General features: G+C 40.4%; 1 long non-coding RNA gene across 1 annotated transcript in view; it reads left to right on the top strand.

The window, feature by feature from the left end:
- LOC125100003 (uncharacterized) overlaps window positions 1-27,710 on the top strand; it is a 29,316-nt gene extending 1,606 nt beyond the window's left edge. The window contains exons 2-3 of the long non-coding RNA XR_007127416.1: window positions 26,949-27,077; window positions 27,636-27,710. This is a non-coding gene — a long non-coding RNA (uncharacterized LOC125100003). The remainder of the gene's footprint in view (window positions 1-26,948; window positions 27,078-27,635) is intronic.
- The last annotated feature ends 220 nt before the right edge of the window (window positions 27,711-27,930 follow it).

Consider the following 27,930-nt stretch of genomic DNA (forward strand, 5'->3'; position numbering starts at 1 on the left):
GATTTATTTAAGTAAGTATACCAAGGCTCAAAAATTGCTTGGGTCATCTTACCACCATCATCACTGCTTTACCTAGAACCATTGCTGTTGTCACTTTCTGGAAGAATCATGCTGTTGAGGCATATTCCTTGGCCTGCACCCCACCAGCCTACAGTTAGTCTGGAGTTTGTCACTGATCAGACCCTTCAACCTCTCCTGAAAGCTCACAGCCCGGGGTGAGGTGATGCTTCTCTGCATCCCTACTTTTTGCCTCTGTTTCTGCTTATTGCTTACTACTTTCTGTTTTCTGCTATGGTCATTTCTATTCCCAGCTTATTTTTTGTACCGCACATCTGAATTACTTGAAATATAGGTCCAGCCACTTGTGACAGAGAAAGTGGCTGTTTTGTAAAAGGAAGGTATATGCAGAACAATCTGCAAAGGCTGAAGGGGCTGTAAGACCAAATAAAAAGGCCGGACAAGTCCAGCTTGACATGAAATGGTTTTTTATTAAGGGGACTTACAGACAGAAGCGTGTCTTCGTGTCTTCAGAGGCAGCAAGACCTGTAGATCTCCGCAGCCCCACCTCCCATAAAACTGCTTTTATAGCCTTAGAGGCAGGGGAATACTTGCTGAGGGACTACTCAGGAGGAGAATGTTTGAAAATAGTCATGTGTCATATTCATATCTCCAAAGCAGATCAGGGACATATGCCCTGAGGGTACACTTAAGGGTGTGGCTAAACAAAAAGAAAGAATGTGTTGGGGGTGGGTGTTGGTGGGGCTGTGCTCACAAAGGCTTCAGGTCACAGAGGGGTCATCATGGCAGATCTATCCAAGATGGCATTAGTCTGGTTCACATAGCAGCTTCAAAAATGTAGTTTAATTGTCCCTCATATAGGACCATGAAAGCTCTATGAGATCATCCAGGGATTATAGCTTTGTTCTGTTGTCCTGTCCTCCCTAGGATGTAATCTCTTCCTCCTGGTCCAAATTGGCTCCCCACAATCACTTTCCAGCTGGCGGAAGAGGAATAAAAGGGAAATGGAACACTATCCCCTTCCCTTTAAGGGCTAAGTCCAGAAGTTGTACACACATTTCTGTCCGCATCCCTTTGAGCAGCGAGTTAGTTACATGGCTATCCCTAGCCACAGGAGGAAAGGCAGTTGTTACTCCACTTCCTAAAAACTAGAGGTTCTCATACTCTGGAAGAAATGGAAATTTTGGTAGGGAACCAGCAGTCTCTGTTATAAAACATTGATTCAATCTTCATGGTAGCATAACGGCATTTCCTTCTGGTAACCATTCCTTTCCCACACTCTGCTGGAAGTCTCCTCCAACTCCGAAATGGAGGGCCTGACGTGGGCTTAAACCCAACAGCACCCACTCCCTTAGTCCTAGGGATTGATAGGAGGTCAGAATTGGCTGTATTTCCCACAGACTCTCAGCAGCTTTGATTGTCTCTCTTTCCTTATTCAACCTGAATTCCATGAGCCAGAACTCTAAGAATTATCTATTTTTCTCAGCTGTTTCTCTTCATTGGCTTTTTGGCTCTTCTGTATAATCTTCTCTGAAGTCCCACCAGCCTCTCTAGTCTTATATCCATAGTGCTAAGACCATTTGATACATCAACCCAATCTTGACGGAAGGTCCTGAAGTCCATGATCTTTGACCCCCAACTCCACACTGCCTGGATACCATTATTTGTTTCTTTGTCAAATCCTTTAATGATTCTTCCCAGAAGATGTTCTAAAACGTTCCTTTCTCTTAACTGTCCTATCACCTTTTCTCCTCCTTTTTATCAGACCGCTTAACACCCTCATTCAGGGACAAAATGAAATCTGCCAAGGGAATCCTTTAGTATCAAGCACAATTAATTCTCTGTGTTCTGCCATCACTTGCTGTGTATATTTCTTTAAAAAAATTATTTATTTATTTAGTTGATTTATTTAAGGGGAGTTAGGGGCAAAGAGAGAGGGAGAGAGAGTCATTAGCAGACTCCACGCTAAGCATGGAGCCCAATGTGGGGCTCATTCTCACAACCCTGAGATCACGACCTGAGCCAAAACCAGGAATCAGACATGTAACCCACTGCACCAGCCAGGCATCCTGGGGTGTATATTTCTATAACACCTAGCATATTGTACTGTGATCATGGCCTCTTTTCTATCACCCTTAATAGTCTAGAGGATTATTGCATCTAGGGGCTATATTTGAATTGACTTTGGATCCTGGGTAGCCCTGTATTAGTTATCTATCACTGTAAAACAAATTACACCAAACTCAACAACTTAAAAACACAGATGTATATTTTCTCACAATTTCTGTGGGTCAGAAATCCAAGTGCATCTTAGCCAAGTGCCTCTGATTTTGGGTGTCTCACCAGTCTGTGATAAAGGCAACTATCAGAGATGCGTGCAGTCACCTCAGCACTTAACTGGAAGAGGATCTCTTTCCAAGCTCCCTTTCCAGGCCTCCCTTCGCAGGCCTCAAGTTCTTACTGGCTGTTGCCCGGACATATGAATTCACCGCCACACAAGCCCCTATGTAAGGCCTCCTACACCGGATATCTCAGCATCCTTCCCCAGAGCAAGGACTCTAGGACAGAGAGTGGGGAAGCACTAAGAAAGGCAAGGGTGGGCAAGCGAGACAGAAGCCAGAGTCTTTTTATAACCGAATCTCAGAAATGGCATCTCCTTGCTTTTGCTGCATTCTGTTTATTGCGATTTCACACTTAAGGGGAGGGGCAAAACATGGGTGTAAATAACAGGAGGGAGGGATCTTGGTGGCCATTTTATTTTATTTTATTTTAAAGATTTTATTTATATATTTGACACACAGAGATCACAAGTAGGCAGAGAGAGAGAGGGAAGCAGGCCCCCCACCAAGCAGAGAGCCCGATGTGGGGCTCGATCCCAGAACCCTGGGATCAGGGCCCGAGCTGAAGGCAGAGGCTTCAACCCACTGAGCCACCCAGGCACCCCATTGGCGGCCATTTTAGAGGTTGCCATAAACCGCCATAGTGTTTAGCACCCAAAATAGATACCTTCGATGAATAAATGAATGAGCATGTGACTCAAAATAGAGAGCTAAGTGGAAGATATAACATACAGTAGGTAAAGCAACTAGTGCAGCAAGGATCCAGACAGGGCAGCACAACCTTAAAGACCACTTAAGAAGCAAGCAAAGGAAGAAGTGCTATGAAGAAAACAGAAAAGCAGTAGTGTAGGACTACAGTCTAGAAAGGGTTACAAAGGAAGTAAAAGAACAAAGAGTGTGTGGTTGTATCAAATGCCTTCAGTATATTAATAAGGTGTTAACTGAAAAGAGTGAATCATTGCTGAGTACAAAAAAAAAAAAAAAAAAAGGATATAGCAAGTTGTGATGGTTAATTGTATGTGTCAACTTGCCCAGACCATGGGTACCCAGATACTCAGTCAAACATTCTTCTGGGTTTTCCCCAGATGTAGTTGGGATGAAATTAACTTTTAAATCACTAGACTGTCAGTAAAGCAGATTATCCTGTATAATATGGGTGGGCCTCATCCAATCAGTTGAAGGCTTTAATAGAACAAAGACTGACCTCCCTAAGCAAGAAGGAATTCTGCCACCAGACCATCTTTGAACTTGAACTGCAGCTTTTCCCTGGGTCTCCAGCTTGCTGGTCTACCCACTACATATATATATATATATATATATGTATGTATGTATATGTATATATATACATATATATATATGTATACACACACACACACACACACACGTGTGTGTGTGTGTGTTTCTTTTTGGACTCACCAAGTCTTCACAATTGCATAAGTCAATTCCTTAAAATAAATCTCTCTCTGTATATATAGTACATCCTGTTGGTTATGTTTCTCTGGAGAACCCAGACAACTATACAAGGATAGACTATTCTTACAAGACATATAAATAGAAGGAATGCCAGAATAGGTCAGTAACTTGCTGAAGATACAGGCTTACTTTTTCGTACATGTTTGTTTTATTTTAGAGAGATTTATACATGTTTACATATTAGGGAAAGTGAGAGCAGAGCAAGAGGTTCACAATACGGAGACATATAATCAGAAAGGAAGAGATCTGAAAGTATACGGGTAGGAATGAGGTAAACAGCAAGAAGTAGGATTTGCCTTTAAAAAAGAAGGTATACTTCTTCTGAGAACAGAGAAAGGGGGGGTTCAGAGTTTGTATTCGCTATTGTGCATCACGAACCACTCAAAACTTGGTCAATGAAAACAAACCCATTTATTCTTTCTTTTTTTTTTTTAAGATTTTATTTATTTATTTGACAGAGAGAGAGATCACAAGTAGGCAGAGCAGCAGGTGGAGAGAAAGGGGGAAGCAGGCTCCCTGCTGAGCAAAGAGCCCAATGTGGGGCTCGATCCCAGGACCCTGAGATTATGACCTGAGCCAAAGGCAAGGCTTAATCCACTGAGCCACCCAGGCGCCCCCCATTTATTATTTCTAATGAGTCTGCAGGTTCCGCAAGCTGGTTCTGCTGGACGAGATTTGGCAAATCTCATCATAGGGGTTGTTTGTATTTTATCTGCGGTGGCTGAGGGCTTGACAAGGGGCTGACAGCACAAGGTTGGTCCTGACTAGGACATTTCAGCTCTGCTGCGTGTACTCTCATCCTTCTAGACTGGTCAATTTTTCACGGCTGTGGCAGGCTTCCAAAAAATAGAAGGTGGAGACACACAAGAACTTCTTCAAGCCTTCACAGAAGTCCCATAGCCAAGCCCAGGGTCACAGTGGGAAAGGACTAAAAAGTTGCAGGGCAAAGGGTGTGGAAAAGAGAGGCCATTAATTTGGGCCATTGATGCAATCAGTCTACCACAGGGTGGATACATTCATAGACTTATTTGTAAATGCTACAGGAACAGGAAATGGAAAAAGTCCACACCCAAGAGTAATATTTTTTCCTCCCTATGGGGAAAGAGAGGTTAATTTCCAAGAGAAAAGAGGTCAGTATCAGCACAGGTGGCAGGAGGAAATGGAAGAGTATTTTCAGTAGATCTGTGAAGATTCGGAGAGAACATTCACCAGGGACATATAAGGAACTGGCAAACATTACTGGAAGCATAAATGAGGTGGAGACCATATGTTTCTGGTGGCAATAATCCCAACATTTGTGTTATTTTCTCCTGTAGTCTAGCATTGGAGGTGTAGGAGTGGAGCTGGATGGTTGGATTGATTCAAGGCTAGACATTTTTAGAATGAGCTTGGTTGAGGGCTAAGGCAGCTAAGGATTTTGAGGCCTCTCAAAAGAAAGGGATGTCCTTGGGGCACCTGAGTAGCTCAGTCGTTAAGCGTCTGCATTCAGCTCAGACCATGATCCCTGGGTCCTGGGATGGAGCCCCATATCAGGCTCCTTACTCAGTAGGGAGCCTGTTTCTCCCTCTCCCTCTGTCTGCAGCTCCCCCTGCTTGTGCTCTCTCTGTGTGTCAAATAAATAAATAAAATATTTTTAAAAAGAAAGAAGGAAGAACTCTTCCCAAGGGTATTAAAAAGTGGTAGCATAAAAGTAATATTTAGAACCCAATATGGGCTATACTTTGGGTGAAAAGTGACCTATTACTCAAGGCAAGGAGGTCAAAGGAATTTTCTGGGAAGCAATCAATGTTGTGAGAACACTTGTTTGCATGGAAATTGTGGCTGTAGGAACACAGTGCAAAAAGCGAAATGGAAGTCAGATGCGGATGGAAGGGTGTAAAGAGGGAAGTCAACAGATCAACAAGACTCTGGAGAGACCTTACCCTTGAACAAAACTTCTAGTGAGTGCTGTGGCATAAGCAGCTAGAAACACGTAAGATCCATAATGATCTTCTTTGCAATTATATCAGGAAAAATAATCCTTTGGTTGCTTAACCAAATAATCCTTTGGTTGCTTAACTTTAACAATTGTTCAGTGAAAATATTTAAGCTCCTTACTGAAAGATAACGAAGGACTTCACATTTGTTGGAGGAAGGAAGGAAGCTGGTCAGTCCAGCATGGTGTTCTTTCTTACAAATCATAAATGCAAACAAGCTACCATTACTCAAAGTGTCAGTGATCCCTTAACCTGTGACTTGACAAATAGCTATGAAATGGATATATGGTTGTAACCTCCCGTGTCTCAGTCCATGAATGGCATCAGAGTTCTAGAGACTAAACCATTCTCTCAAAATAACTACTTCATCACTTGTATCTCTTGAACACCATAAAGGTCCTTACACTTACACAAAACCCCACTATCCCTTCCTCTCCATTTTCTCCCTCATACCAACTGCCCCTGTGCTTCTCTCACCCGACAATACCCCTGTAAAACCCCTCCCCTTCTGTTTCTGGGTGGTATTTTCCTGTCACTCCCCTGGCCACTGCTGCAGTCACGGTCAACTTTGTGGTCATGAGACGTGTGCAGTCACACTGTATCTTGCACTCAGAAGTGCTCCACTCTTAGCTGAATGCTTTGCAGTCGTTGGCTGCAAATTCTTAGCAATTTTGAACAAGGGGTCCTATATGTTCATTTTACAATGGATCTTGCAAATGTTATAGCCAGTTCTGATTCCAGTCTGCCAGTTAGTACAGCATCAGAGAACGCAGTGGGATTGGGTATTTGCTGTTCCCCAGGGCAGAGGGAGATGAGCTTGTGTTCCACTCTCAACGCTTTTCCTAAGAGGATTGATTCAGTGGCTTTGGTGGCTTTACCCTGGGCTCTCAACTTTCTCCTTCTGGCAGAAGCAAAGTGAATACAGTAGACACTTAAATATTGATAATTCTTGTCCCATCAATACATTCTTTGGAGGACACAGCCAAGTTCAGAGATGCATGTTTATAAGGTTAGCCTTCCAAGGACTGGTGCAGGTGAAGCAAGACTTAAGGCAATTTCTTGGAAAAACAATATTGAGAACAGAAAAATAAGAGAATATTTGATATTTCCAAGAGGTATATTTATGAATACAGAATTCTGGGGACAAAGTTATTTACTTGGGTGAGCTAAAATGGGGATGGAAACCATTAAACATGGAGGAAAGACCCAGGGAAATAAGATGGAGGTCAGGTAAGGAAATTGGGCTGAAATGAAAACAAAATAAAACTAAAACCCAGTTACTGCAACTTCTTCTTCTTTTTAAAAAAAAAATTTTTTTTTTTCCAATTCTTGTCATAACACCTGTCTCCTACATCAGAGACTTTCCTGTTCCAGGGAAAGATCATATCTTTTTGTCCTTCATGGCCCTTGATGTGGTACCTTACACATCATCCTCTCTCAATATTTGCTGTTTAATTGAAAATAAATCTAAAAAAGAAACAAAGCCAATTCTTTCAGATCAAAGAAAGCAAACTGTCAGCTTGTAGGCTTGACACAGATGGGTTTTATTTGGACTACACTGGTTTTTTGGTAGTTTTGTTTTTTTTTTACATTTTAAGGTACTGGCAATATTTTAAAATCAGGAATTTCACATAAAAATCCAGATTTCTGGCTTCTCTTTAAAACAAACAAACAAACAAACAAAGATCTGGCTATGTATGGCCCAGATCTCTATGGGTATATGCTCTCCAGCTCTCTGAAGTCCCCAGTTCACCCTGTTGTCCTCCCAGCATGAAGGCATTCCCACCGGGCCCCGTACCTCTTTCCCCTTACCAGGTGGCTTGATCCCCCAAATCCAGGCCCGCCCCATTGTTCCTTAGTAGTAAGCATCGGGTTTCAGGGGGCATCACGGCAACCCAGAATAAAGAAAAATTTTCCTCCTTCCTTAGAGCCAGGGGTGGCCATGTGACTAAATTCTTGTCATTTTATTTGATGCCAAATTATGTAATGTCAATGGAGTTTTATGCACAACTTCTGGGAAACGTCTTTAAAAGGATGAGACATGCCCTTCCCCCACTATCTCCTTCTGCAGGCTGGAATTCCAACGTAAGTGCTGGCACCCTGACAGACATCCTGGACCATGAAGAAAACTTGGGACCGGGATAGCAATGCAGTAGAGGGGGCATGGGTCCCAGGCTCTGAGAATCTGCCCTGCCAGCCTGGACATGCCTGCCTCCCAGCTTTTACATCAGACAGAAACAAACCTCTATCTTATTGGGGAATTTCTGTTACCTAGAACCAAACTGAATCTTAAATAATACAACTACAAATTATCTCTGATAAGCAGGAGTTTTCTACAGTTCTACTCTTATGAAAAGTTAACTACTCTGAAAACTCACAGTCTTGGGAAAGAAGGACGTCTACAGCCAAGCCTGATCATTTCAGAATGGTGGGTGTACATTTCATGAATACAAATTGACAGGTCCATCTGCTAAAACGACATTGCGGTGGTAAAGCTTGGAGGCTTTGCAGTTTCTGATTCTTCTTTTCCTTCAACTTCCTCATCTGTAAGACGAAGGTAATAAAAAAGATTAGATGAGAGGAATGCATATAACCAAAGCAGTTTCATTCCTTAAATTCTAGGCAGATGAAGCAGCATGGTGGCCCAGAGCTGGTAAGGCATATGGAACTAAATAAAGAGAGGCACTTTTTATTTTCTGCTTACTCTGCTCTTCCCACATTAAGAAGTATTACAAAGGGTGGGAGGGAGAGTGCAAAATTTTCAGCAGCCCATGAAAGAGCTATGTTGTTAACTCCAGCCAGCATATACACGATATCTTGAAAGTTAAGACTGATGAGGGAATCTCAAATCCTACCATTTTTATATCACACTTATATCATCCCTAAAAGCAGTACATCTGATGCTGACATTTGAATGGGAATTATATTTTCTTTCAAAGCATCGTTATTAGATGACTAACTTCTCCAAAGAGCCTTGAGTTTACTGAGAAACTTAATTCCCCCTGTTGGAGTGAGCTCCTGGTCAGAATCCCTCTCTCGAAAAAGAAACATGGTACATAGAGAACGTAGACATTTGTCCTTCTGTTATAGAACAATTTCCATACATTTGTGTAACACCTTTTTTGGGGGGGGAGACCAATGTGCCAGCAAATAAGAATCGGAAGAAATTCCATATATTTGGTAGTTTTCTATAACATTAAAAATTTTTCATTATGCCAGTATCTAACCCCTTTCTAAGAGAATCTCTAGTGAAGTCTAAAACCTTAAAAATATCTTTAGTTGAAAGTAAATATAGGGCTTAGAAAAAGTAAAGAAGATGGTGTTATTTTAAGGAAGTCATTTAAAAATGGTTTTATCTTGGCAAACAGAGCATAAATGGAAAATATTTGCATAGACAGAAAAAGAATATTATACATACAGTCAATATGTTATTTACAGAGCTAGATTGTGACATTGTTGTTCATTACTCAGTCGCCATAATGAGAACGTCTTGTTTTCCAGTGCTTTTATATTAAAGTTATCATTTTACCAATGAAGAAAGCAGGCTTCATCTATCATTCCCTGTTCACATATCATTCCCCTGCCCTCCAGATTTAAAGGAATATTCTAATTAAATAAACAACCTAAGCCTGCTTTATATTTAATAATGATATGATGTTCCATGAATAAAGTATACAAAACGGACCTAAAAATCTGAGAAACAATTGGTAGAGACTATACTAACAATTTTTTTCTCACAATTTTTTAAACTCCATGAAGATGTGACTGTGGGGACATTCTTTTGTGACAGTTGTCTATTTTGTGGGGCTAAGGTCCTCCAGGTAAATAACCATTATTATTATTATTATTATTTTTAGAGAGAGTGTGCACACACAGAAGTGAGGAGGGGCAGAGGGAGAGGGAGAGAGAATCTTAAACAGACTGCACGCTGAGCTCAGGGGCCAACTCAGGACTTGATCTCACCACTCTGAGATCATGACCTGAACTGCAACCGAGAGTCAGGCACCTACCCGACTGAGCCTCCCAGTTGCCCTGGTAAATAGCAATTATAATGAGCCTTTCGGTCTTTGACGCCAGACTCTCAAAGTATTTGAAGCCTTTAGATATAAAACAGTCTGACAAAACTAGATTAAATATAGCAATTTAAGTTTGACTACCAGTGATCTTTTTAAAATGTTAGTGGGTTACTGACTTTTTAGTCTCCTTTTGTCTCTGATTCTGCTTTCTGCAGTTACCTGAAGACAAACGTGGGTCTGAAGGCAGATGATACTCCTTCTAACATATTGTTAGAAGGTCGATAGGAGCCTAACGCTCCATCCCAGTGCCTATGCCATTCCCGTCCTTTATCTCATCATGTGGGCATTTTATCATCTTACATCACCACAAGAGGAAGCCTGAGTGCAGAAAAAGAAGATATTTTGAGAAAGGAACCACATTCACATTACTTTCATTGTATAATATTTCATACAACATTATATTGTTATAATTGTCCTATTTTATTATTAGTTATTGCTGTTAATCTCTTATCAACTTAATTTATAAATTAAACTTTAACCTAGGTATCTACATATGTATAGGATAAATGTAAATTATATATAGGTTTCAGATCTTTTGGCATTTTCGGGCATCTACTGGGTTTCTTGGAACTTATCCCCCCCACAGATAAGGGAGACTGATGTATATGTTTTAAATGAATTGGGAGGGACATCTTGGGTGGCACAGTCGGTTAAGCAACCGACTCTTGGTTTTAGCTCAGGTCATGATCTCAGGGTTGTGAGACTGAGACCCAAAACAGGCTCTGTGTGGGTGCCGAGACTGCTTGAGGATTCTGTCTCTCCTTATGCCTGTACCCCCTCTCTCATGCCTTCATGGTCTCTCTCTCAAATAAATAAATTATTTATAAATAAATAAGAGGGAGAGAGAGAGAGCAGAGGGAGTGGCAGAGAGAGAGGGAGAAGCAGACTCCCGGCTGAGCAGGGAGCCCGATGGGGGGCTCGATCCCAGGACCCTGAGACCATGACCTGAGCCAAAGGCAGACGCTTAACTGACTGAGGCACCCAGCTGCCTTGATAAATAAATCTTTAAAAAAGTAAGTAAAGTAAAAGAATTGGAGCATGCTGTTTGCCTGGCAGCCTCTTGCCTGAATGAATGCCCAGCTCCCATTGATGTGACTGGGCATTCCTGCCCCTGTCAGTAAGAGGACTACGTCCAGCCAACCCGCTGGGAGGAAGGGCCAAATGACCATCCCTTTCGGACAGCATAATGCATTAGAGCTCACACCCAGTTCATGCTGTCGGTGTCGCAGCCACCACTAGTTCATGTGGACCTTGTATGTTGGGGCAAAGGTCAAACTCAATTTTCCTGAAGAGTTGTTGACTACATGAATGTCGTCACCCACCCGTGTCCTCCACCTGCCTATGGTGACTGGAGAAATTAACCCTCAGCTGCATTTTGGCTGAACGATCCTTTCCTTTCTCCCTCACTTGGTCATGAGAGCATGGGAGATGACAATCATTTTGTTTATGCTTGTTTAACTCTCTGTGGGACTATGTCTTTGTGCAAAAGTCAACTTATGGACAATTGTGATTCTCAAGCTTGGGTGTGCACCAGAGTCTCCTGGAGGGCTTGACCAAACACAGATTTCTGGACTCTATGCCCAGGCTTTCTGATTCAAATGGTCTCAGGTGGGGCCAAGAATATGCTTTTCTAAAAACACCTCCATAATATTGTTGCGTTTGTTTAGAATAGCACATTTTGAGAACCACTGCTCTAGAAGAAAAAAGCCCATTTTGGCAGTACTTTTGGAACTAGAAAGTTACGTCTTTAATCAGCTGATAAGTAGTTTTATGCCTTTGAGGTCTTTGGGTATTTAAGTCTCATTCTGTTTGCTGTCATACTTTACATCAAATGGATTCCTTTGTGTTTTTCAAATAAGTGCTCTTTGATCATGTTCAAAGCCTCAGGCTTTGGATACACACCTGGGTTTCTGTGTACTGGGAGCAAAGAGCCCCTCTCAATGATTTGTCTCTCTTCATTGGCTTCCCATTTGGTTATTGGCCAATAGAGTGTAAACTGAAATTTCTACAGTCACTTTCTACTTTATTTGTTTATAAAGACTTATTTATTTATTTTAGAGAGAGAGAGAACAGGAAGAGGGAGAGAGAGAAAAATCCTCAAGCGGACTTCCCACTGAGTGTGGAGCTTGACATGGGGAGCCACATGGGGATCCATATGGGGCTCTATTCCAGGACCCTGAGATCATGACTGAGCTGAAATCAAGAGTCGGGCACTTAATCAACTGAGCCACCCGGTGCCCCACCACTTTATACTTTAAATAATGAAGGCCAGAGCATTGCCTCCACAGAAAGATAAGGTTAAAAAGGAAGAAAGAAGAGAAGGAAGAAGGAGGGGATGGAAGAAAGGAAGGAAAGAAAGAGGAGTGAAGAAAGAAGGAGGAAGGAAGAGGAAGGAAGGAAAGAGAGGGAGGAAAGGAAGAAAGAAAACTAATGATATTTAAAAACATGCTCTTAAAATGATGCATTTAGAGAACCACCTATATCGACTTAATAATAATTAAAATAATATATATTATTTTATAATATAATATTTGAAATACTATATAATTATATATAATATATAATAATATATGTTATAATATGTATTACAATATATAACAGTTATAATAATAATTATAAAAATATCCAGTACACTTTAAATAATATTAAATAATATATAATATATACAATGTATACAATATACAATAATATCCTCTATATTAATATACGTTATAACATACATATAAATTGCATATCATATATATTTAAAATATTATATAATCATATAAACTTATATATCATATATAATAATATATAAATTAAAATAACTAAAATAATAAAATACTAACACTCTTCCCCCGATTGTGTTCCCTCTCTCACTGTGTCTCTGTCAAATAAATAAATCTTTTAAAAAATAATTAAAATAATAATAATAATTTTTTGTTCAGATTGTATTTATCTATTTGTCAGAGAAAGAGAGAGAGAGTGAGAATGCAAACAGGAGGAGTTGCAGAGAGAGGCAGAGGGAGAAGCAGACTCCTCACTGGGCAGGGAGCCCATCGCAGAGCGTGAAACAGGACCCTGGGATCATGACCCAAGCTAATGACAGACGCCCAACTGACTGAGCCACCCAGACATCCATATAACAACTAGTTTTTACTGACTGCTTACTTGTGCCGGCTAACTACTAATTATTTTACATGTTATACTGCTAATCTTCACAAAAATCCTATGAAGTTAAGCACTAATGAACTACTATTTTCTCCGATGTAAATGTTTTTCGTGATGTTGAATCACATTTAGAACCAGTATTTAATGGAAAAATTTTACTGTGTTAAATCAATGGGCAGGGAGCGTTTACATTCCATAGAAGCTGGGTACCCGGAACAATAACGCTCAACGAACAGCTTATTTTCCCTGATCATGTTTTTCTATTCCTCCACGTGTGCTTCTGCTTTGAATGTCTTTTGTTTCTTTCCTACCTTGCTAAAATTGGGTCCCCTCTTCTAGTCCAGCTCAAAAGACACCTCCTCCATGTTTTCTGTTCTTACCTCATCTTCTTTTGTTTTTTAAAGACTTTATTTATTTGAGAGAGAGAGAGTGCATGTGAGTGGGGGGAGGGGAAAAGGGAGAGAATATCCAGCCAACTCCCTGCTGAGTGTGGAGCCCAAGGTGGAGGGGTTCAACCTCATGACCCTGAGATTATGACCTGAGCCAAAAACCAGGAGTCAGCCCTTTAATCCACTGAGCCTCTCAGGCGTCCCACCTCATCTTTTGAACAATCACTTTATGATGAAAAGATGAATGTGTTTGGATAGTGGATAGCAGGGCATCATTCTCATTTCTGCTACATATTAGCCATGGGACTTTGGGCAATTAATGCCTCTGTTTTTCTGCTTGAAAAAATGGGACCAAGGATGCACTCGTAAACTGAGCTGTTTTTATCTTATGGATCTTATAAATTAGTAATTAAATGAGGTTCCTTTGAAACTCTTCTAGAAAGTTCAGAGATTAATTTGCAGTTTCCATCTAGAATATGTACTTGGATCCTAAGGATATTTTCCCTGTACTACTCATTTTCACATTGTACCATTTCCCCGAGATGTATATGAAAATAATAACTTTAAAAATTAATTTACAAACACAACTGAACTCTGTACATACAAATTGGAAAATATAGGAACCCCCCCCAACATACACACTCACCCACAGAGGAATATCTTTCCAATCAATGGTGTTTGGAAAAATTGAGCAGCTACAAGCAAAAGAATGAAACTGGACCAGTATCTTACACCATGCACAAAAATACATTCAAAATGGATAAAGACTTGGCTATAAGACCTAGAACTATAAAATTCCTAGAAGAAAACAAAGGCAGAAAGCTCTTTGACATTGGTCTCAACAATATTTTTTGGGACCAGTATCTTCCAGCAAGGGCAACAGAAGCTAAAGTAAACAATTGGGACTATAACAAGATAAAAAGCTTGCTGCACAGGGAAGGAAGCCATAACAAAACGAAGAGCCAACCTACTGAATGTGAGAGATGTTTGCATATCATATACCCAATAAGCAATTAATAGCCAAAATATATAAATAACTTTTACAACATTGGTGGGAATGTACACTGGTGCAGTCACTATGGAAAACAGGGTGATGATTCCTCAAAAAATTAGAAACAGAAATGCCATACAATCCAGTAATGCCGCTTCTGGGTATTTCTCCAAAGAAAATGAAAACATCTGTTTGAAGGGACACGTGCATATGCTCATTGTAGCTTTTACTCACAAAAGCCAGGATATGGAAGCAACTCTAAGAGTCAATAGATGAATGGATAAAGAATATTTTGTGTTGAGATACACACACACACAGGTGTATTTCCCAGCCACAAAAAAGATGAGATCTTGCCGGTTGTGAAAACATGAATGGACCCAGAGGGTATTATGCCAAATGAAAAGAGTCAGACATAGAAAGACAAATGCCATCTGATTTCACTTATCTGCAGAACCTAAAAAATAAAACAAGTGAAAAAACAAAACAAAATAAAAACAGATATAGGAAACAAATTGTCGGTTACAAGAGTGGGGAGGTGGGAGAGGGCAGATGAAGGGGATTAAGAGGTATAAATTGTCAGTTATAGAATAAATAAGTGATGGGGATATAATGTACAACATAGGGAATATAGTCAATAATATTATCATAATTGTATGGTGACAGATGGTACCTAGACTTATCACGGGGATCATTTTGTAATGTATAAAATTATTGAATCACTATGACATACACCTGAAACTAATAGCATATTATATGTGAATTTTACTCCAGTAAATTCGTGTAAAGTCCTACAGAGTGGACCCTTTTTACTCAGGTAAGTTCTTGTATGAGAATTACCAGTTCTCTGTCCTACTTCCAACTCCATCCTAGCTGTTTGCTCCAAGGACCCCATCATTTGTAGATTGCTCCATCCCTCTCCAATTAACAGAGCTTACTAGGCATTAGACTTCTCCCTGTTCATAGAGATTCTGAAAAATTCCTTGAGTTTCTACTCCGTAGAGTTTAGAAGCCCTGGGCCCAGTGGCTGTGCTATTCTTGGCTGTCAGTCATGTTGTCAGGCCTTTTAAATTACTTCCGGGGAGATGGCAGGAGGATTGCTTGACCTCCTTGTGTCTGGGTCTCTAGGCTTCATGCTCTTCCTTGGCCATTCCGCCAAGGAGAAAGTCACCTTTAACCCTTGCTAGCCAGCTTTCTGTGATATTCTTGCCAGCCATTTCCTGGGGAATGGGTTCTGATCTACCTCTTCTACATACTGTATTTTTTCCTCTGACTTCCCCGGCTCTGTGCGACTGCCCAGCATCCCCATTGCAAACCCCAAAGGTGCACCTCTTATCTGATCTTACATCACATCCTCTGCTCCCTACCCTACCATTATCTTCCTGATTACCTACCTTACTCAAGATCTCTCCAACCACTCCCAAACTACAAAGACATTTTGGTAAATGGATCATTAGGGTGTGCCTAAAGTGCCCACCCAACACCCATGGGGAAAATTTGAAAGTACAAAAAAGCAAAAATAGGGTTGCCTGGGTAGGCTCAGTCAGTAGTGGTACATGATTCTTGATCTTGGGGTTGGAAATTGGAGCCCCACAGTGGGGGTAGAGATTACTCAAAAAAAAAAAAAAAAAAAAAAAAAAAAGAGAAGAGCAAAAACATGAGACATATCAGATCAGTGATGTTCACACAATCAGCAAAAGCCATTGGGTGGTTATGATCAGTTTTTGACAAGAGAATCTATTCAGAAGTATAGAGAACAGTGCAGTAATGTATGAAACACAGTGTTCTCCAGTTGCATCAGAGATGAAGATTAAAATGTTTTCATTAATGCAAAATTTAGTCTATTTGAGTTAACGTTTAAATGACAAAGGGAAATTTCCAGCTGAGTGAGGAAAGTCTACAGTAATAAAATGTACTCACCTTCTGTTTCTATAACATCCTGTGTTCTAGATGAATTCTTTCTGTAGATAACAATCTACATTGCTTGCTTATTTGACTTTGCAACTACTAGTTCTCAAGTGTAAACATGTGAGATAAACAGTCACATGGTTAAAAGATCCCAACAATGAAATTGCCTGATGCCATTAGTTCAGCAGGTGTTACAATAAAAAGTAAACATCAGCTAACAGATATGGATGCAAAGGTAGAACCAGTTTCCATGTTTATATATGCCAGTCCCTAACTAAAAAGGCTTATTTATTTCCAAACAAAAGGTTCATTTTTGACATGTGGAAATGAGGAAAGTATCATTTAATATTTAATAATATTTAATATTTAGTAATATTTACATGTAAATAATTTAAAATTATATAGATGTGATCAATTAAATATAGAAGACTACTATGTATAGTGGGAACTTGGGATAAGCCAAAATAAGACACTCTGGTTCTTGACCTCAAGAAATTTACAGGGGCGCCCAGCTGGCTCAGTGGGAAGACCCATGACCTTGAGCTCATGAGTTTGAGCTCCATGTTGGATGTAGAGACAATAAAAAAGGTAATTAAACTTGTTTTTTAAAAAAGAAATTCACAAAGTGAAATTTGCAACATGTGGAGACTTAAACATTTAGAAATGCTAGGAAGTCAGCTTACTGAGATTGTTCAGGGAGGGCTTGTTTAGGGAGGTTTTGGGTGAAGAAATGATAGTGAGGGGTGTCAGGGAATAGTCAGCAAAGGCTTTAAGTGTGACAGAGGGCAATACTGGACATAAACTCTCATGTAAGCACTAAAAGGTACTCAATAAGCATGCAGAAATAAGTTAATATGTATTCATCTGAGAGTCATAAGACCCAGGGGTTTATACCTAGGTGAGAATTGGAATTTTGAAAAAGCCCAAAGGTCAACTTGCAAGACCAAAGAAGGAGCAGGTTCTTTCTGTGGCATTTTCTAGTACCCAGAAAGTATGTTCCATTGTTAAGTAGTAACAATGTTACTACTTAATTAAGTCCTGTAACCAATGAGATGTTAGAAGTAGGAGTGACTGATAAGATTATTCAGTTAGAATTTTATAATGGTTATGTTGATGGCATAATTTTGGAGTTAAAAAAAAAGGAAGTACAAATTTTACTTCTTGGCCATTATCCCACACCATCTCTAGTGGGAAAAAGGAATGGGAAAAGGCAAATAGAGGCCTAAACCAACAATATATAATGCTGTGTGCTTCTGAGTGGTCCCTCTTGTTGGGGAATGTCTGCAGAAAGTGTAGCAAATTCTTCCTGGATGTTCTCCAGAAAGGAACACGAGACACCTTCCACTTACTGCTTACTGTGTACCCTTCCCAGGTGGAACTGGGAGTTTGACTCTAACTCACGTTTCTGCTGTTCCTCAAGATCAAGAAGAGGATGTTGGAAACATGCACCCCAATTCTCTATCTTAATATTTAGCAAACCCCCCCCCGCCCCGTTTTCTCACTCTTTCAGTGTCAGCGTCAGGGAGAAGGATCCCATATGTGAATAGCTTGCAATTTTCTTCACCTTGTCCTTGTCAGATAAAAATCTGACCTCTTAAGTTGGCAAGGTCAGTATGTACCTCCAGCATCGTCCGGGAAGTGGAGGACAATAAGCTGAAGGCATCCAGATATTTGCCAATCTCAGCACTGCAGTGACACACCTCATTTCCGCTGGTCACATTCCACTGGTCAGAACCAGTCACACAGTCCCACTTCAGTTCAAGGAGCCTTGGAAATGAAGTGCTTGGAGAAATGAAATCCCCAAATCCATCCTCTCACATTCTGGGAGCATCCTGGGGAACCTCTCCTCAAAATACCACTAAGTTGTAGGCAAAACTGGATATCATGCAAATTTTATTTGGCCCACGTGATACTGGCCAAGATAATATTGAAACTTTCCCAGTTAGTGGTCAATATTTAAAAACAGGGATTTTGGGGTGCCTAGGTGGCTCAGTGGGTTAAAGCCTCTGCCTCTGGATCAGGTCATGATCCCAGGGTCCTGGGATCAAGCTCTATATCGGGCTCTCTGCTCAGCACGGAGCCTGCTTCCCCCTCTCTGTCTGCCTCTCTCTCTGCCTGCTTGTGATCTCTGTCTGTCAAATAAATAAAATCTTAAAAAAAAAAAACACAGAGATTTTTATATTTGAAAAAAATCCACATTTTGGGTTTCTCTTTAAAAAGTCAGATTACCGGGGTGCCTGGGTGGCTCAGTGGGTTAAAGCCTCTGCCTTCAGCTCAGGTCATGATCTCAGGGTCCTGGGATCAAGCCCCACATCTGGCTTTCTACTCAGCGGGGAGCCTGCTTCCTCCTCTCTCTCTGCCTGCCTCTCTGTCTACTTGTGATCTCTGTCTGTCAAATAAATAAATAAAATTAAAAAAAAAAAAAAGTCACATTACCTGGCAGTGTTAGGCCCGTATTTCTGTGTGGTACCAACCAGCTAGATCTGGATGCTGTCCGCTTTCCCCTGTGCCTCAATCTCACGTAACTACCCTAGGTAGTCCATCCAGCTAGATTCACTGCTTTGGGTTACCTGCTGGCATTTGAATCTGTGATTCTGGAGCATAAAACCCAAATGATGACCTCTTTTGGCTGGACATGGAACAAAGCTTATTGTTTAGCCATGCCTATTAATTTGTTAGCACTGCCATAATGAAGTACCACAGACTGGGTAACTCAAACAACAGAGATTTATTGTTTCAGTTCCAGAAGCTTAAAAGTCTCCAATCAAGGTATGGGCTGGACTGGTTCCTTCTGAGGGCTGGGAGGGAAAATCTGTTCCAGGTCTTTCTCCCTGGCTTGTAGATGGCCATCTTCATGTTCATGTGGCATTCTCTGAGGGTGTGTGTCCTTGTATCCAAATCTTCCCTTATTGTAAGAAAACCAGGCATACTGAATTAGGCCCTAGCTTAATGAACTTGCTTTAACCTCTGTAAAGACCCTGTCACCAAATAAGGTCACATTCTAAGGAACTGGGAGTTAGGACTTCAGCATATTATCTTAAGGGCATGCAATTCAATTTTAATACCATACTTATGTATTTACCTTCAAATGCACAATTACATAAAGATATGAAAAAAAAAAACAAACAAACCCTACAAATGTTCTTAAGCAGAAAGCTGCTCATTCTACTATAGTGTTGCAAAAAAAGGGGGAGAGTGGGGATTTTTCACAGGATAGTTGAGATGCAATATCAAAAGGAAATTCCTTTCTATGTAAGGAATGTCACGTTCTAGATTTTCACCCTTTAGTTGAAATGGTCTACACAGAGGCACAGAAGAATCTCTCTGTTCCACGGGGAAAGGCTTTTTTGTATGAGAAGAGTTGAGAAGATGCTGTGCTCCTTGACAAAAGAAGAGAACAAACTTATTATGACAGCTCTGCTCAATCTTGCATGAACTTTTCTTCTCTCTTGGGCAGAAAAACACGTTCCTCTTCATGTCGTTGTCTACCCACATCTCCAATCTCCAAAGTGGTTGTGAGGTAACACTTTCAGTGGGCTGTCAAGTTTGTCAGTAACTGGAATCCCCCCACAGCGCAAGGTACAAAATGGTGCCAAAGTTGAAGTTGTGGTAAGTTTAACTGTTCACTGAAGTTAAGTGGAACAGTTCCTAACTGCCACTAACATTTTTTCAACTATTCTTACAGAAGTGTTCAGTGACTTCTCCTTCTGGGTCAGGAGAACTTGCCAGGCAGAGCCAGGACAGGCCATGGTGGTTTGACCAAAACCGCTTCCAGCGGCCAGGGCACAATGTCATGAAGCACTACACACCCTTCCTCTTAGGCATCCCTTCACTCACAACACATCAGGGCAAAGGTGAAACTAGAAGGAAGTAGAGTAACACCAGTTCTCAAAACTGTCTATATATACTTGAGGGCTCAAAGAGCCAAACCCTAATGGCCTGATTTAGATACAGAGGGCTAATCATCATTGAAAGTGAGAAATAAGGCCCATTTTTTGCGTCTTTGTTATGGTGGGTAGCCGCTTTAAAGAGATCTGTTATTTGGGGACTCAAAATCATATTCCCATACAAAACACTATTTTAAAATCTTAAGTTGAATCAGAAGGTTATGAGGATAAACAACAACCCTCATGGAAAAATTAGCAGAATGTTCTGCTTACTTAGACCAAAATTCAAAAATCCTTGGAGTTTCTGAGACAAATCAAGAGCACTTGGTGTCAGAGCAGTCAAATGATTCATTTCCTCCCTCATGACATGAGAGGCCGATACCTTCTTTCATGAGGGTTGGTTCGAAAAAGAGGATCTGGGAAGCCTTCTCTGGCTGCTGAGGTGCTGAGTAGTTGAATGCAATGGAGAATTCTGTAACTCAGCAAAATGAGATACTCTATGATTTGGTCTTCTTAGGAACACTGTAGGAAAGGACCCATCTTTTTTTCTCCTGAGTAGAGCTTTCTTTAAAAAGCATGTGGCTACATCCTCCTTTGGCCTAAGCCTCTGCTGCCAGGGCCTTCCTAGCCTTCTGTCCTTCTGGAGTCCCCCTTTCCTTTAATAGCCAAATAACATGGCCCAAGCCCCTAGTTCTGGTAGCCCAGAAGCCTCCCTGGGGGAGAAGCTTCTGGAGCGCTTCTGCATCTGCTCCCACTGCTGTCTGTGCCCATACAGCCGTCTGGTTCCTTACATCACTCTTGGTTATCCTACTCATCCTACTTCTGGGCTTCAAATGTAAGACTATCAGACCTCTGCAGCTAGGTAAGAGAGAGTAATTATAGTTCAGGATATTAGCCATTCCTGTCCTAAAAGTCCTCAGCTACCTTCATCATATAAACCAGCCTCTGCCTAATACCATAATGCTTGGGCCCCTCTCTCTTCTAGGTTATCCCAAACCTCCCACTTTGGCTGCCACTAAGTCTCCAACCACCAATCTTCTTGTTATAGTACCCATAAAAGTGGGCTTAGCTCGTTACTCATGGTGAGGAGAAGAGTTGTTCTGGGTGTTTCTGGTTCTAGAACGACTTCAAACCCTGGCCAAAGCCTCTTGTTGGGATGCAACTTAATCTGGACGAAAAAATATATTCTCAAATTTGCTCTCGAAAGCAAATCCTAAAGTATGTTTGTTTGCATAACAAAATTTCTTTAGTGGTAGGTGTATTTTTACCTCTGGGAAGATTTGGAATTAAATGTAGAAACAGTGGAGTAGATAATTCATATTATTAAAATTTTTATTATGGAATACTTTAACTAATTAATTAAAGATTGATTATTTATTTATTTAGAGAGCATGAGTGGGAGGCAGGGTAGAGGAAGAGAGAGAATCTTAAGCAGATTTCCCACTGAGCATATAGCTTGATGCAGGGCTCAATTTCATGACCCTGAGATCATGATCATCCAAGTACTAACCAGGCCCGACCCTGCTTAGCTTCCGAGATCAGACGAGCTGAGATCATGATCAGAGCTAAAATCAAGAGCGGGACGCTTAACCGACAGAGCCACCCAGGCACCCAGGAATAATCTATATTTAAATATTTATAATGTTTCGGATAATTTGGCCTGTTAGAGGGCCCTGTGATTCTAATTTAACGTAAGTGAATAACTGTTTTATATTTGTGATTTTAAGCAAAAATCTTACTGAGTTTGTAAAGAGTACAGTTAGAAAAATTAAGAGAATTTAAGATTTATCTATATATTTAACACATTTGATTTATAATACTCACTTGATTAAGGAATGTGGGCTTTCTTTGGGGTGATACAAGTATGTAATTATTGATTATAATGATGGTTGCACAACTCTGTGAATAAAATAGTGTCACTGAATTATATGCTTTCATATATTTGTATTTTTTTAAGTAGGTTCCATGGGCGTAGAGCCCAATGTGGGGCTGGCACTCATGACCCTGAGATCAAGACCTGAGCTGAGATCAAGACGCTTAACCTACTGAGCCACCCAGGTGCCCCCGAATTATATACTTTCAACTGTGCCCTTTAAATGGGAGAATGATTTGAGTTATTGGGGAAGTTTGTTGTGAGTCAACTCTAATAGTGAAAAAATGAAATAACATAAATACAGCACAGAAAAATTCATTGTAAGAACATTTAAGAGCATTACGTTAAATTGTAAAAGTCACCCTTAAAAATATTAAGATTGTTCTTATTTTTAAAACTAGAGATTCAATTACAAGCCTTGTGAAAATAAATCTGAACACAAGAAATTCACATGTATGCACTGTTTTTGTTGTTTAACCAAACTGACAGCTAGCTTATCCATGGAAACAGTTTCCAAATATGTTCAAAAGAAGAGATACAGTGGAGCCCCATTGCCCTTTACTCCAACAAAATGTGCCAGCAACTCACATGTCTAAAATGGCCATAAACAGTGACTTCAAGTTCAAGTACCATTAGCACAGGTCATTTGATTTATGACCACAGTGATAAATAAATGAGTTTTGGGGCACCTGGGTGGCTCAGTGGGTTAAGCCTCTGCCTTCGGCTCAGGTCATGATCTCAGGGTCCTGGAATCGAACCCCGAATTGGGCTCTCTGCTCAGCAGGGAGCCTGCTTCCCCCTCTCTCTCTGCCTGCCTCTCTGCCTACTTGTGATCTCTCTGTCAAATAAATAAATAAAATCTTTTATAAATAAATAAATAAATAAATAAATAAATAAATAAATAAATAAATAAATAAATAAATAAGTGAGTTTTCAGTAAACACTAACTATGGGCCAGGCCCTGTGCTGATGTGTTCATGTTTATCATTTCCATGTTTTTCTTAAAATCGTGATGGCATGTGATTTCTCTGAGAGCTCTGTTTCTCAGAATCCCCTTCTCTGGATTGTTCCAAGGTAGAGACGGACAGAGAAGAGCCTCATGGGAAATTTTTGGATACGGTGATGGGCACACGAAGGTCCTAGCGTGTCCTCATTGTCCTCCAGGACATGTTCCTGCTGCCCAGGTGTGGCCCCAGGCTCACCCCACGATGTGTAGCTGTGGACTGATAGCCCATGTCTCAGCTGGGAGAGTATTTTCCCTTCTGGCATGACCTCACTCACCAATCACATTCCCCAAAGGTAGGGGGTGGGGATCCAGTGTAGTCTGGATTACTCACCTGCCTGTGAGCACCTAGATGGTTCCACGAAGGGCACTGTGCATTGGGAAATGGGTGACTTCTTGAAAAGAAAAACAGACTTTGGATAGGGCGAATGAGAGGGGTTCCAGCCTTCCAAACTACCCTGCTGGGGCTTCGGACATGTGGCTGATGCTTCCTGCCCAGTTCCGCCCAGCTACCTTCTAACTGCAGATGCGTGAGCGATTCTGAGTGAGAGCAGAAGCAGAAGTGCCTCACTGACCCTAGTTAGGACAAAGGATTATGTCCAGACTTGTTACATTTTGGAGTGGTCTGGAGCAACGGAGAAGAGAAACATCTGAGTGCAATAGCAGTTGTCTTCTGGATACGAGGTCCTCCTGCGCCCCACCCTTGAGCACCTGCTACTCAGGCCTGGACGGAAATACATCAAAGTGGACCGGGGTATTTTTCACCCAGTCTATCAGAATGCAAGTCTCTAACTGCTCACTGCGCTGCTTACTGCCTCAGCTAATGCTTTCCCCCTTAATTTTGTATTCTTTGCCTGGGGACTTAGGGTCATTCAGAACACACCCACTTTTCTGAGTCGCTGTCTTCGTGTTTCCAGATGACCGTGTTTTGAATTTTAGACTGCTCTCTTTCTTGCACGGAACTGTCAATATTTCACTGGTAGCAGCTAATATTTAGTATAATATTTAGTATTAGTATATTTCCAGTTTTCTTCAAGATATATTATTTTCTCTCTGTATAATTATGTTCTTTTCCAAGAGACTCTTTTGGAGAAGATAGTCTCTGGCAGTTAATTTGCCTTCTTGATACAGTTCTGTTTATCCATTTGTATTTTCCCCAAAGTTTTGGGATCTAAGTCATTGACTTTTTGCCATATTCAACTTTTAACTGCCAATTCATGCTTTTAACTGCCCATGTTTGTAGATGTAGCAACATCAGTGCTTGGAAGACCAGACTGAGTCAGGCTATTTTGGATTGGATTCAGGGTGAACCCTGTAGTAGTTAGATATACTCCTAGTAGTGTGTATCTTTTTTTTTTTTTAAGATTTTTTTTTTTTTAGATTTTATTTATTTATCTGTCAGAGAGAGAGAGAGAGAGAGAGGGAGAGAGAGCAAGCACAGGCAGACAGAATGGCAGGCAGAGGCAGAGGGAGAAGCAGACTCCCTGATGAGCAAGGAGCCCGATGTGGGACTCGATGCCAGGACGCTGGGATCATGACCTGAGCCGAAGGCAGCTGCTTAACCAACTGAGCCACCCAGGCGTCCCAGTATTGTGTATCTTGGCCAAGATATTTACCTTCCATCAAATCCGTTTTATAGCCTGGGGAGAACACAGAGAAAATAGCAATGCCTAACCTATGGGGACATTGAAAGTCTTAACTAAAAAAACACACATGGAATGCTTAGTGCATCAGCTGTAATACGGTGTGTTACCCCCTGTACATGGGGTTGCTTGATGAATGGTTGATGGTATTATAACAAAACTTTAAAATCAGGGTTGGTGACTTTAGCTACCACCTCTTATTATGTATCAAGACCGTGCATGTTCATAAATGAAACCTGGAAAACAGGTAGAAATAAAAAACCTCATTCGAAATTATGTCACTTAGAGAAAACTCCCGTTAACTACCATTAACATTTTGATGTTATTCATCTTTATGTGTAACAAAACACTATTTTAATTTCCATACTACTCTGTGGCCTGTTTTTTCATTTGGTGTCATATCCTGAACATTTTTACAAAGAAATAAATAGAATTCCACACAAGGATGTCTCATGATGACACAATATTGTAATAAAAACCAGCATAATTCCTTTCCTTTTTCCTTTTCTTTTGCAAATGCAAATTTATGTTTTGTTTAAAGTGTCTTTAAAGCATACCAATTGTTTCAGGATCAAATTTACTTTTTTTCTCCATATTTTAATTCCAGTATAGTTAACATGTACAATATAGTGATTCAACAACTGTATAGATTACTCAGAAGTCATCATGATAACCATGATCATTTTTCATGATTAACTATATAGACACCCAATAATTCTCTCTTAACCAGGTCCCTGGGGCTCCTGGTGGCTCAGTCGGTTAACCATCTGCCTTCAGCTCAGATCATGATACCCGGGTCCTGGGATCAAGTCCCACATTGGGCTCCCTGCTTATCAGGGAGTAAGCTTCTCTGCCCCTCCCTGACTAGAGTACATTCTCTCTTTGTCTCTGGTTCACTCTTTCTCAAATAAATTAATAAAATCATAACAACAACAACAACAACAACAACAAAACAAGTAGGTCTGCAATTTTGGATATATAGGCTATATTCAATTTTCCCCTCCTAGGGGTTATTGTGAATATCCACTTAATGAATGTGTTTGCTCCTACATCTGATTATTTTTTCAGGATAAATTCAGGGAAACTCAATTGCTCTAAGACTATCAAAAACTCATGTTACATATTTTTAAGTTGTTACTTATTGTTAAAATGCCTCTTATATGAGGTATATCTTACTTGTAATAGCATTTAAGTTCCCTGTGGATAGGAATTTTGGTCTGTACTGCTCACAATTGTATCCTAGCTGTATGGAACAGTGTGAATGAAAAAAAAAAATGGTTTTCAGTAAAGGAAACAAAAATAGTTTGAGTACATTTCAGTGTGAACTAATATGAGGGAGATGATTTTGAAGACCTCTGCTTACAATACAGCACTTGATTGAGAAAGAAAAGGAGAAAGGGTATGGCTGTTGGGAAGGCAGCCAAGAGTATCTGCTACACAAATAAAAACACAGCTTTCCTTTTTTAAAAAATTTAAATTCAATTAATTAACATATAATATGTGTTAGTTTTAGAGGTAGCAGTCAGTGATTCATCAGTCTTATATAACACCCAGTGCTCATTATATCACGTGCTCTCCTTGGTGTCCATCACCCCATTACCCCATCCCCCTAACCCCCTCCGAGCCTCCAGCGACCCTCAGTTTAAAACATAGCTTTCCTATCTTGAGTTATAAGGTACAAGTTACTTCCAATTAAATTTGTAGCAATATTCTTGATTGCTCTATTAGAATGTTGGAGGACACTTGTTTCTGATATAAAGATGTTGTTTTTTCTTAAAACACACACACACACACACACACACACACACACACACACACACACACACACACACACACAATTCTGGTCCTTGAGACTTGAGGAGAAGCTTGTTATGTGTGTAATGGGTGAATTCTGGGAAATTCTTCCTTGATCTTAAAAAGAGACTCAGGGGGGCGCCTGGGTGGCTCAGTGGGTTGAGCCGCTGCCTTCGGCTCAGGTCATGATCTCAGGGTCCTGGGATCGAGTCCCACATTGGGCTCTCTGCTCGGCAGGGAACCTGCTTCCCTCTCTCTCTCTCTATCTCTCTCTCTGCCTGCCTCTCTGTCTATTTGTGGTCTCCCTCTGTCAAATAAATAAATGAATAAAATCTTTAAAAAAAAAAAAAAGAGAGACTCAGGGAAGAAAGGGACTTGGCTTTGTTTTTCCTGTCTCTGAACATTGTATTCATTTCTCAAATTAACCACAGTCTGACGATGAGGCTGATGTGCAGAGGAGGCAAAACAGAGAGATGGAAAAAATCTGCATCTCTGGAAATGTCACTGAGCTGCCAACCTCACCAGTCTTGAACTTACCTTCTCTCCTGACGGCTTATCACGTGAGAATCAATTTTCCTGTTGTTTCGGAGGATTAAAACAAGGCTTTCTAGTCCTAGAGCTGAAAGCATTCGAATTAATAAAACACACCACAGACATCATTCCACATGTTTAGGAGTAAGCTCTGTATGTAGGACACTTGTAGTCATTTGATAATTCTTAGCACATAGTTTCCAATGATGAGAGAGGTATATATAGCTATGTATTTAGCATATATGGTATATACATGGTTAAAACATTTCTAAAACACTTATGCTATGCCAGCCTTTAGCGTCAACGCTGGGAACCCAAAGGTAAATAAAACAGGGCCCTTACCCTCTGGGAGAAAAACATGATGGCTTCACAGTAATTTTTGCTTTTATCTTGTTTCCAGGAATGAAAAAATGAGCTCTGTTTAATATATGCTTATATGATTTCTTTCTTACTATAAGATCTTCAAAGGATCATAGAGAAATTATGCTATTTTAAAATCCTAGTAAGAGAACTAAGAACATATGTGGAAGGCTCACGGACAAAATCCTCACTTATGAAAATTGCCATATTTATAGTATTATCTGTAGTTCTGTATAAGAACACTGCTTTTGAAGAGACCAAAGGAAGCACGCTGCTTGGGATTCATAGCACATTTCACTGGAAAGGTAAATTTGTATATTAATGTCCTAATAACTTTTTAGCACATATTTTATGAGAAAGGTGAAATATTATAATATTTTCGACAGCTAATCAATAAGGTAGGCATTTAGTTTTACTACTTTCTGGGTTATTAGGCTGTTGAGTGAAAGCAATATAGCTAGTTAAAGGAAGTATCCATTTAATAAAAGGCATGTAAAATGCTAATTGGTCTTTAAGATATAT

The sequence above is a fragment of the Lutra lutra genome, chromosome 5, assembly GCF_902655055.1.
Source record: "Lutra lutra chromosome 5, mLutLut1.2, whole genome shotgun sequence".
Classification (NCBI taxonomy): Eukaryota; Metazoa; Chordata; class Mammalia; order Carnivora; family Mustelidae; genus Lutra; species Lutra lutra.